Source organism: Lepisma saccharinum, chromosome 16 (assembly GCF_977018435.1).
Source record: "Lepisma saccharinum chromosome 16, izLepSacc3.1, whole genome shotgun sequence".
NCBI classification, from domain to species: domain Eukaryota; kingdom Metazoa; phylum Arthropoda; class Insecta; order Zygentoma; family Lepismatidae; genus Lepisma; species Lepisma saccharinum.
Genome location: NC_139244.1, coordinates 52,217,947 through 52,230,547, shown reverse-complemented (window position 1 = coordinate 52,230,547; position 12,601 = coordinate 52,217,947). Strand labels below are relative to the sequence as shown.

Genomic DNA, 12,601 nt, shown 5'->3' with positions numbered 1-12,601 from the left:
CGAGAGCGCGAGGAGAAATTGAAAGATGACAAAGAGGAAGAGAAAAAGAGATATGAACATCTGATTGCCGCTTTCTCAGAGAAAGACCGAGAGCGCGAAGAGAGATTGAAGGCCGAAATGGAGGAAGAGAAGAGACGCCATGAACAGCTTACGGGCCAGTTATCCGATATGGTGCAGCAACTTAGTTCCATTCCTGCACGGATTCAGTTAACTGAAGAGAGGATAACTCAGGTGGAGTCGGCACAACAAGAATTCGTTTGTAAGCAGACTGTTTTAGAGACTGAAGTTGTTGCTGTACAGGAAGAGGTGATGGGACTCAGTGGTAGATTGTCAAGTGAAATTTCGGGACTTCGAGCACATGTGCAAAGTACGGTCAACGACACACGCTCGACCTTAATGTACACAATAAAATATCTTGGTGAACGTGTGACAAACTTATCGCTTCGTGCAGATACGGCGTTCCATGAAGGTACAGGTTTAGTTTCACCAGAAATTCCACCTCCAGTAACAAACGAGCGTGAATTAAACCGTAAGTCAGTTTCTGGTCCCCGAACAGCTGATGGACTTCACAATATGGGTAACGATAGACAGTTAACTACTCATGTACCTGTGTCTCTTCCCACCAAACAAGCAAGAAACAATCAACGGCGTTGACTGAGATACGAAGATCCTTCCGACAAAGACAGTGTCCTGTGCCAAGATCGTGTTTTTCGAGTTCCCCGTATGACAGACATAAACCAGCTGCCGAAGTTTGATGGAAACATCGAAGCCCATTCTGCCGAGAAATACCTCCGCGAGTTGAACCTAAGTTTCGATCTGATACAAGTGCCAGATGAGTGTCGATTGGACTTGTTGTCGAGAATTTTTATTGGCGCTGCAGAGCACTGGTTCTCGGCTAATTGTGACCAGTTTCTTGACTATGAGGATTTTTGTGATCAGTTTAAGGCACAGTTTGCTTCTATTGAGGCCAAGCAAAGGCAACTGGCAGCCTTGCGAAGATGGCGGTACTCGCGGCAGACCAATGCGAGCATGGTAAGTTATGCCTGGAACATATACGCGGGTTTTAAAATTATATCAGAAACTCTGCGAGAACCGGAAGTTGTTACGCTAATTATCAAACAATTGTCCTTCCGTGTACGTCATCTTTGCCTTGCGTATGCACCCAGAAACATTCGTGATCTCACTGCTTTCCTGAAAAGCTACGAGTCGTGTGAAGAACCCATTGGCTTCAGACAGTATGATAACGCAGATGGTGAGCGACGATGTGATGAAGATGCTAATTCTCGCCGTCCGCAGAATACCAGGTCGCCGCAGGTGCGCATGATTATGCAGAACGCGTGGCCTAATCGACAGGTTCAGAGACAATATCGCCCTTATCCGGAACCTCGTCGCCTAGATCAGCAAAACCGCCCGGTGCAAACAGATGAGCGCTCAGACAGGACCAGACGCTGGACTCCTCCGAGAAGAGGAAACTATTACCGCCGGAACTATGGAAACCGGTCAAGATCTGATTCACCGCAGCGCAGACCAATGGTTAACGCAGAGACAAATACTGAAGACCCGCAATTAACACCTGAGCAGCAAGAGGCCCTAAATGATACAAAGGCGCTACTATTGGGGTCTCGATCGTCATAGTGACCAGGAAAACACTCGTTTTGCATAATTAATTCGTTCAGAGTTGGGCAAGGACTGTGCAAGGAGCGAGCCGCCTCAGTAAAACCACCTGATGTTAGCACTGCAATAGACCTGTCAAATAGTGAAGAAACTGTCATGAAAGAGCTATATCTATAGACTGTAATACTCCAAAAGTAACACCACTTTAGCTGGACTGTTTGTTTATTCATAGTGGACACAGGAAATTTTGATGGGCTTAAAGTCAACATGTATGTTGTGAAGAATCTCCCCGCTGACATGTTTTTGGAGTTTCCTTTCGATGTGGTTACTAGAGGAAAAGTAGACTTTCAAGTAAATAAGTTGACACTTCAACTATGTGATGCATCCGTCGTCACCGAAAATATTAAATGTGATACGAGTCCCAAAGGATAGTATAAATGTGAGCATCGTATCTGTGAAGATAAGTAGACGGCAAATGCACAAACCTGAAGTTCAAATTATATGAGAGTCCAAATGTATTTCAATTACTATTGGCTTATGAAGTCGAATTTCCCGATAGGTAAGAAAGATTTAGCGGAGTAGAGAGGGAATTAAATTTAATGAAACAGGTGCCTGTGTTTCAAAACCTTTTATCGATGCCACACGCAACGCGCATGAGAAAGTTTTAGCTAAGTGGGAAAACTGCTGTTTTATAAATCGAACTAAATGTTATTGTACATGTTTTGTCTAATTCCATATTTTCAAGATCAGCTGTGGCTCGCTTTATACAATAAACATATGGTTAATGAACAATTCTATTTATGAAAATATCGGTGTTGCTCCTTCGAAACATTTTATTCTATGCCCCTTGTCCAACAACACCAAGAAACCTGGGAATACCAGTGAATTTTATTCAACACACATTCTCCTTTTCATGTTCAACAACGATGAACAATCTAGTTCATTGTGATCTTTAATGTACTACGATAAAAACGAAGCCAAGGAAAAAGCTCTTTCTTTTCAACCCGAAACTATAATACTTTTTCTTGTAAGAAAAACATTGTTGATATATAGAGTTTCAGCGTTGTAGCGATCAGTTCTTTTATTTTGTGTCTTGTTTATTTTTCTCTGACCGAAGCAAATTAAAGAGTTATGTATCAACAATGGCGCAGATTGTATAACGCGATAAAAATGCCATTGTTGACGAAACAATAAACACTGATTATTGATAAGCTCAAAGAGGCAAAACAAGTAGGTCAATATAGCCTGACAAGTTAAGTCCCGATATGCGCAGATCGCTGCGGAGCACTTCGTATTACGTCATCCTCCCCACCACTTTTCTACTCACTGGTCTGGCGTTGAGAGTACCAGTGGTGCCAACTCAGCAAAATTAAGCTAAAACAAATATGACAAACAATTTTCACTGTTAAGCCTGACGGTGCATGCAGGCTTCTATTATATCAGTGGTTCATTTTATTTAATCCGGCCTTTGAAAATGCGTGCGGTGCGCCGATCGTAAACTGTAGTATTACGCACGTGCGTTAAGGTTTATAACGAAGATAAACTACAGGGTGAATGACTTCATTTTCTAAATGCGACATCGAGCAGTGTCCAGTTTTTTTGTTGTTTTTTTGTTATTTTGTTTTTTAACCGAGTGGGGTGGTGGCTCGTTTGTTTTTCGTACAACAATCACTACGAGAAGGCAATCTGATAACACGCTTGCCTGTGTTCTTTTCTAAAGCATTAAAATGTTCATGCTCTTTACTCTTGGCTGCAAGATTCTTACTTTGAAAGAGATGGACTTATGGACGAGCGTGTAGATGAACTGATAATTAGATTTGAAGCCGATTCAGACACGAACACAGATTCATCGGTAGACACAGACTCGGATGAGTGGGAGAGTGAAACTGAAGAAGGAGAACTGGAAAACATTTAGAAGGTGAGCTCAGTTCTATCGTTTATATATTTTTCATTTTTCTATCGTTTTATTTCATACATTTCTTATGCTGGTAAGAAATATCCCTAATATAACTTAATTCATTTAAGGTTTAAGGGGAAAATATCAAAATGTATTTAGAATTTAGCGCAATCAATAGGTAGCGTAGGTGAGGGGATACTAATTCATGCCTTTCACATTCAAATTTCGTTGAAAATTCTCAGAGGATTTAGCTCCCTCCAGTTTGCAACACTGCGAATGAACGTTGCCGCAGACAATGGAGTGGGGAAATGTGATGTGAGGTGCGCAAACAATGGATTGCAGCGTCTTGTTTTTAAACTTGTCAAGTTAGCCTGACAAGTTAAGTCCCGATATGCGCAGATCGCTGCGGAGCACTTCGTATTACGTCATCCTCCCCACCACTTTTCTACTCACTGGTCTAACGTTGAGAGTACCAGTGGTGCCAACTCAGCAAAATTAAGCTAAAACAAATATGACAAACAATTTTCACTGTTAAGCCTGACGGTGCATGCAGGCTTCTATTATATCAGTGGTTCATTTTATTTAATCCGGCCTTTGAAAATGCGTGCGGTGCGCCGATCGTAAACTGTAGTATTACGCACGTGCGTTAAGGTTTATAACGAAGATAAACTACAGGGTGAATGACTTCATTTTCTAAATGCGACATCGAGCAGTGTCCAGTTTTTTTGTTGTTTTTTTGTTATTTTGTTTTTTAACCGAGTGGGGTGGTGGCTCGTTTGTTTTTCGTACAACAATCACTACGAGAAGGCAATCTGATAACACGCTTGCCTGTGTTCTTTTCTAAAGCATTAAAATGTTCATGCTCTTTACTCTTGGCTGCAAGATTCTTACTTTGAAAGAGATGGACTTATGGACGAGCGTGTAGATGAACTGATAATTAGATTTGAAGCCGATTCAGACACGAACACAGATTCATCGGTAGACACAGACTCGGATGAGTGGGAGAGTGAAACTGAAGAAGGAGAACTGGAAAACATTTAGAAGGTGAGCTCAGTTCTATCGTTTATATATTTTTCATTTTTCTATCGTTTTATTTCATACATTTCTTATGCTGGTAAGAAATATCCCTAATATAACTTAATTCATTTAAGGTTTAAGGGGAAAATATCAAAATGTATTTAGAATTTAGCGCAATCAATAGGTAGCGTAGGTGAGGGGATACTAATTCATGCCTTTCACATTCAAATTTCGTTGAAAATTCTCAGAGGATTTAGCTCCCTCCAGTTTGCAACACTGCGAATGAACGTTGCCGCAGACAATGGAGTGGGGAAATGTGATGTGAGGTGCGCAAACAATGGATTGCAGCGTCTTGTTTTTAAACTTGTCAAGTTATAGAAGATTGTGCTCTTTATAAAATTAGGTCAAATAACAATGACCAGAAAGGAACATAAATTTTGCATGAAAGAATTGTCAGACTTGTAAAATGTTTTGTTACAGCAAGCTTATATTTACGAAGGTATATGTTATATTATCCAAGTTGATTGTTTATGTACATGCATATTAATTGAAATTTATTGTAACTTTCGACGATTATATGTAACCTAAAAATATATCTCAGTTATATGTGTCATAAATTATTGTGTTTGGAAGAAAACTTGAATCTGTTATCAAGTAATTCTTCCAGTGTAATCTGAGTGTATAATTTTATAATTGTTTTAATCGAATATTATTTGTGTTATGCGATAGTAAGCATCTTGTTAAAAAAAATACTTGTATATACTCAGCCATTTTTTTTATGCCGACAAGGGGGGAAATTGTAACGACCGCCATGTTAGGCAGATTTCAGTTGTATATTGGCATTTATCTTATTCGTATACTTTCAAGCTAAGATCTTGGATTAAATTATTTATACTTAATTGTTTTTATAATTCATGTATATATTTACGTTTTATCTTATGTTAAAATATTATTCGCGTATTTTTGCAACATTTATTCAGAATTTATAGGCTAATAACACTGTCCAACAACGATTTTGTTAAAAGTAAAATTTCAACGGTTCTTTATGTTTTGCCACCTGCTGATTCCGAAAATGAAGTCAGAAATTGTCAATCACCCACCATTTTTTTGTAACAATAAAAATATAATTCTGCATTATTATTGCAGCATGCAGTCCATAATTAGCTGATTGGTAGGCAATATTTAAAATACTTTTATGTTGGTTGGTTAATTTGGTGTTTTAAGTCCACTTTATGCACAGTAAGGCTAATCGGGACTGGACCTACAGTTTAATGTGGAATCCGAACCACTACGTGCCTCCACCGGGTATCAAACCCGGGACCCCTTGATTACAAGGCGACGACGCTACCACTGCGCCATCGGGGAGGCAATACTTTTATGTCTTTGCTCCAACAATACACTAGTAACTTTATGCTTTTGATGTCTGCATGAATGACAACAATTAAACTTGTTAAACAATCCAACTGGAAAACTTGACAACGATTAACTTTTCAACACAATGCTGTGATTTAACTGTTATGTCTACTTCTCATTTCAATATCAAATTGTCTGGAGGAAAGAAGCTTTTTTTGAGTGTTCTTCAGTTCCAGTGAGTGTTTCGAAGCAAAGACAGAATCATGTCAAGAAGTTGCGTAAACGACAGGAACATTTTTTGTTATATCTGTGGTGAGTTGACCTTAAGAGCAAGTAGGAGAACATTTACTCCTCGTGAAAGAAGAGCTTATGAGTGTTACTTTGACAATAAGATAGACGCAAACAAGAAATGGGCCCCTGATATCTGTTGTGCGAACTGTGTAACGCTTTTGAGTGGTTGGCTGAAAGGATCTCATTATATGCCTTTTGGAGTTCCTATGATATAGCTGGAACCTAAGGATCATATAACAGACTGCTATTTTTGCTTGACAAATATATCTGGGATAAATTCGAAATCAAGGCATACAGTGAAATATCCATCACTAGAATCAGCAACTCGACCGGTGCCTCATGGACCTGGAGTTCCCATACCTGATCCACCAGATGACGTAAGTATAACGGAAGAAAGCGAAAGTGTTCCTAACAAATGTAGCGAATTGCATAATGATCCTGATTTTGTGGGGAGTGTTTCAACAGCTGAACCTCACTTAATAACTGAAGAAGATCTTAACGATTTAGTTCGAAATCTAGAGTTAAGTAATGGTAAAGCAGAACTGCTTGCATCGCGATTAAAAGGATGGCATTTGTTGAAGAGTGACACTAGAGTTACTTTTTTCCGGCAACGCCAAAAATACTTTGTACAGTAGATATGTATGCTGAAGATAAGGACCTTGTTTCCTGTTGTAACATCGATGGTCTATTAGAGTCACTACGTGTTGTCCATAAAAGTGAAGAATGGTGTTTGTTTTTAGACTCTTCGAAAACAAGTTTGAAAGGAGTGCTACTGCAAAATTGAAATAAATATCCAAGCATTCCCGTAGCATATTCCTGGGGCATGAAGGAAAGTTATGAAAACATGAAACTGTTATTAACAAATATCCAGTACTGTAAATACTCTTGGCAGATATGTGGAGATTTAAAAGTTAATGCTATCCTCCTAGGATTGCAACTAGGTAACACCAAATTTTGCTTTTCCTGTGTAAATGGGACAGCAGAGATAGAAAAAATCATTATGTTAAAAAGAACTGGCCGAAGAGAGAGTCACTCATCGCAGGACAGGAGAATTTTGTTCATCCACCACTTGTAAGTTCAGACAAAATCTTACTGCATCCTCTCCACATAAAGCTTGGTCTGATGAAGAATTTTGTAAAAGGAATGGACCGTGAGGGTGGTGAATTTATGTTCTTCAAAGAGAGGTTTCCGCGAAATACTGAGGCGAAACTAAAAGAGGGAATATTTGTTGGCCCTCAAATCAGGAAACTAATGAAAGATAATGATTTTGAAAAGAGCCTAAATGAGCTGGAATTGGATGCTTGGCAATCTTTCAAGGAAGTTTGCATAAATTTCCTCAGAAACTACAAGTCAGAAAATTACAGAGAACTTATCAGTAATTTTATTCAGAACTACGTATCATGCTCTGGGGTGTAATATGTCTCTGAAGATACACTTTTTAGACTCCCACCTCATTTCTTCCCGCAAAACCTTGGGACAATGAGCGACGAACATGAAGATCATTTCCACCAGGATATTGGTGAAATGAAAAGGCGATACCAAGGAAAATGGACTCCAAATATGTTGGCAGATTATTGCTGGACACTAAAAAGAGAAGTTCCTCAGGCAAAGTACAGCCGAAAATCAAGTTCGAAGACATTCTAGATATGGCATTGTAAATAATATTGCATCGTATCACTATAAGGCTATATAAGATTTGTATGTACCTGATATTTTGTATGTACCCTGTTAGTCAAATTTCATGGGTGATGGATAAATTCTGTAATTAGATTTGAAATCAAATTCAATTAGAATCACCCACAGCTTCTCTTTTAACAGACAAAAACTTCAATTTTGTTGCACAGTGTAATTATCCCAAATAATATATGCAACGTTTTCATTGTTTTTCAAGCACAAGTTAAATACATTTCTTCTTAATATCGATTTTTGTTCAACAATGTACAAGATTGAAGTAATTTGTCTTTGTTATAAACTAAATCTTTATTTAATCATTTTTTATGTGCAAGGGCAAATATGTTATATTTGATAAAATCAGTTTAGTTATTTCTATATAGTTTTTAATATTGTAATATTATAGCAAAGTATTTCTCCCTCGTTTTCAATAAAATATCGTTATCCTATTGGCTGTTTATGTTAGGAGTGGGGAACCACGCTTCGTGTTCTTGGCGATGTAAAAACAGCCACGTTGGCATTTTTGATTGTTACCAACCTGAACTTTAGCTTACTATTGCTAATTAACATTCATGTGTTTTATAAATTATCAGTTTTTCTTGTGTTATTTTATGTTATGAGTTTGTATTGTAAGTTAGAACAATCTGTTATGCTGCGCCTCGCGCTTGAGGTACCAGTTGAGGTCTTGCTATTAACTGTGAATGCGGTGCGCGGACTCTCGTGTTAAATAAATTGCTTGTCACTGCCTGCGAGCGTGCATGACCCAACAAATTATAACTTTTAACTTGTGCGAATCAGTATGTACGCGCGCGATTCGTGATTAAAGATTTTGGACATTTTAATTATAAAATATTTGGAATTTTATTTACTGCCACGTGTCGCAATTCGGTGGTTTCCTTCCTGGAGGAAGGGTGGATCGTCTTAATCCCGATCCCTGGGTGAGAACTGGTGCTCCCAACTGACCAGCCGGAGCAAGGAGCGGTGTGTTGCCAATTCGGATCTCCATACCCTGGAGTTACGAGTTGTGGCACGTTGCACACCAATGATCCTGTTCTATTAAAATCTTCTCCCCTATCAAAATTTTCCGAGCGGAAGAGTTTGTGTTATAACAATAAAACTTAGCAATTAGTTTTGACTTCATACATACTTTACTAAGAATAATATCAGAAACACGTACAAAGAAGGAAGAACAAAGAATAATGTATGTGTGTGGGTGTGAATATTGCATACATCTCTTGCTCTCTCTCTCTCTCTCTCTTTCTCTCTCTCTCTCTCTCTCTCTCTCTGTCTCTCTGTCTGTCTTTCTTTAGAGCTGGTAACAGCATGCGGTTAAAACACACTTCTATATTCAAAGACAGAGGCGGCTATTAGAGGGGCGAGGGATGCAGTTTCACCCCTCCCTTTTGCCGCTTTTGCTCCCGCACTATGCTAAACATTATCTATCAAGATAAACTGAACTGATGAACTTTCCTTGCCCCCTCCCGCATTTTTGGCAACTTGCCGCCCCCTAATTTTTGGAACCCGATCGCCGTCACTGGTCATAGATAAGATATTATATATTATATCAAAATGGACTAGTGAGGAACGGAGCCGTAGCTGCGAAGGAGGTTGTCATTATAGTTACCCTAGTCTCCTGGAACACACAAATTAGACCGACCTGCTATTTCTTCTCCATTTTTCACCTCCTCTCGTCGGAAATAAAACATAGCACTTACATGTTAATTTAATAGGAAAATAATATGTTTAGACCCTCCACGTAGTTACGTATATCAGATCTTTAATTTGCAATCGAATTTGGAGATGTGAACAGTACCACACACTGCTTGAATGAGGATGAGGTAGGATGCTCAAACGACTGTCCTGTATTAGCCACATCTCTTGAATGCTAAGTTCTTATTTTCGTCGAATTCAACGGAAAAAAATAGGTACATAAAATGTCTCCATTGTCTAAGTATGCGAGCCTCAACTAGGCAGGGGGTGCAAATTCGGTGCAGGGGGGGTCCGAGAATGTATTCTCGTCCTGGTCGCTGAAATCTCTAGCTAGGAAATATTTCCTTTCGAGAGACCATTAACAGATTTACACCATTATAGAAACATTATAAATGTAAAATTATGAAATTTTATTGACCATTATTTATAGAAAGCAATAATTTAATAAAATCTAACACTTATTAAAAACATTTCACCTATTATCTAAATTCTCGACATTTTGAACCAGTTGTTAAAGGAATTAATTTGCTGGTATATGATACAACTATATATAAAAAATATGTTTATCGAGTTCGTCTTCATATTCTTAACGCCTCAATTTAATTGATATCACACAAAATCAATATTTACCCTTGTATACGGAATACGTGCATATCTTAAAAGAAATAATTTTAAAGGAAAACTAATTTTCTAAAATAATATGTTCTTGCAGAAATTATATTATTTTGATTCTATGCATTTCTTTATTTTTTGAATTCATATACGAGGAGGATTTTAATTTAAAAGCACAAATTTAAATTCACACATCCAATGTGCATATGTCTTTCTATACTCCAGGCTTTCGTGTTTGAAATTTAACTTGAAGGTCGTAACAGATGATTATTTTCCCTTCCTGGTTCGCCTGTGTGAAGGTAAGGACCTGGTTTCACGTCATTACCTTCATCTGCCGAGCACAGTCGGAAAAATAAAATGTTCTCGTAGTTGACGTATGTGTGGAACCATGAATGGAGACGCAAATCTCAGCATATTAGGCAGGAAAAAACGCAGGTGGAGATAAGTTTTGAAATTTTGTCTTTGGCTGGGGTGCTATCAAGACAGGCTTGTACACAAAGAGTGGATGGGAGGATTATGTCCACGTCTCTATTATTTATTTTATTACGAACTTGTAAGAACATACGAAAATAACACATGATTTTCCACATTTTTCAAGTCCTTTATTTTGTCCTTGCATAAATGAATGGTTCTCTTGAGAGAGACAGGCTCCAGGAGTCTGCAGTCTGCAATATTGGCAAACCATTGATGTAAGGCTACCAGGCGACCCGATTTAGTCGGCCCGTCCGTTCTTTTCAATCATTTTCATGACTTTTTTCAAATTGCAGCGGTGATGCGAAAAATGTCCCGTTTGCCTTTCTTGGTAAACCCACATTGAGATGTTTTTTATTATAAGACTCATTCCAAATACGTATCATTTAATTTATAAATATATTACTTTCTAAACATAGCTGGTCAATTATGCTTATATAACACAATGTATATACATCGCTAGCCTCGGATAATGCAGACACAGCTGCTTTCAATTGTGCTAAAACAGCTTGGGATGAGACATATGTTTGCAAAATCTCAAGATCACTCTGTATATTATCTAAAACATGACGAATATGTGTGAGATTTGATTCCACATTCAAACATTTTTTGCTGAAAAGTTCCTAATGTTTCTTGAATACTGGTCAACAGAGACGACTGATCTTGTAAGGTTCCGATGTAATATTTTTAATTTCATCATTCATCGACTCCAATGCTGATGGAATATTTGCAATCGTTGCTTGGACACGTCCGAAATCCTCGTACGTTTACAATTGCAGTTTAATATTTGCCACTTTCTTACTGATTATTTTCAATTCTTCGGAGGTAATGGCGTCTTCTAATATTTGTAATTCATTTGTAATTTCTGCGAGAGTACTGTGAACTTCTTCCGTTTGAAGTTTTTCTTTGATTATTTCTAATGCCAGAGTGCAGGAAACTGATGGAGGTAGACAAACTACCGGTAGTGGGATTAGCCAGATGACATTGCTACATTATAACGCAAAGCCACGCACAACAAAAGGAACTGAAGCCTGTTCGGCGGAAGAAGAATAATCTATTTTTGTCTTTTCCGTTGAAAACCAGGAAGGGTCACATGAATCGCTGAACAAATCGGCTTTGTCCAGTTTCCGAGATGAGGGGAAATTCTCGTGGCATTCTGCGCTTGCAAAATTGTTCGTTTCGAGTCGTTTCGAAACAAGTGGTACCATCAACAAGGTCAAGCATGGTGAAGCCTAATGGTTGCCGCCGCGTAGGAAGTCCTTCGTTACTTTCTTTTACCTTCCTAACAGCATATTCTAAGGCAAAATTAAAGAGCAATGGAGATAATGTATCTCCTTGTTTTAACCCATCATGAATTGTAAATTTGTCAGACACATTAATACCCACAAAAAAATTTACTTTCTGTTTCAATGGTGCATAGTTTTATCATACCAACAAGCTTCTTAGGTATTCAAAACTCTACTAATATATTATATAATTTATCTCTTTTGACCGAAGTGTCCTCGTCCTCTAATCAAGGGGTCCCAGGTTCGATACCCGGTGGAGGCACATAGTGGTTCGGATCTCACTTTTGAACTGTAGGTAAAGTCATAATTAGATTTACTGTGCATAAGTGGACTTAACACACCAAATCAATCCGATATTTCCAATCGAAACCAGTCTGCCCTGGAACGTTGACCGGTTCACATACAAATAGTGCCAGTGTAGCTGTTCATCCGAACTTGCAACTGCCTAAGCACCAGCGTTGCCAACCTCCCGATAAGAAAAATTGCTGTTTAATCTGTGAAATTATGCTGAATATTTCCGGTGATTGTAATTTTAAGTTATTTTACTTTCTGAGCTGAGATCAACATTGAACTAGAGAAAGTTTGAGATGATTCGTCAACTACAAAGCGGAACATTTTTTCAACTTCACAACTTTCTACTGATTTTTCATGCAGGGAAAATATGAAGAGCAGAGGGTGT

General features: G+C 38.3%; 1 protein-coding gene across 1 annotated transcript in view; it reads left to right on the top strand.

Moving 5' to 3' along the window:
- Positions 1–12,601, top strand: part of LOC146000079 (uncharacterized) — a 284,676-nt gene that overhangs the window by 172,293 nt on the left and 99,782 nt on the right. The gene's annotated exons all lie outside the window — the stretch shown is intronic.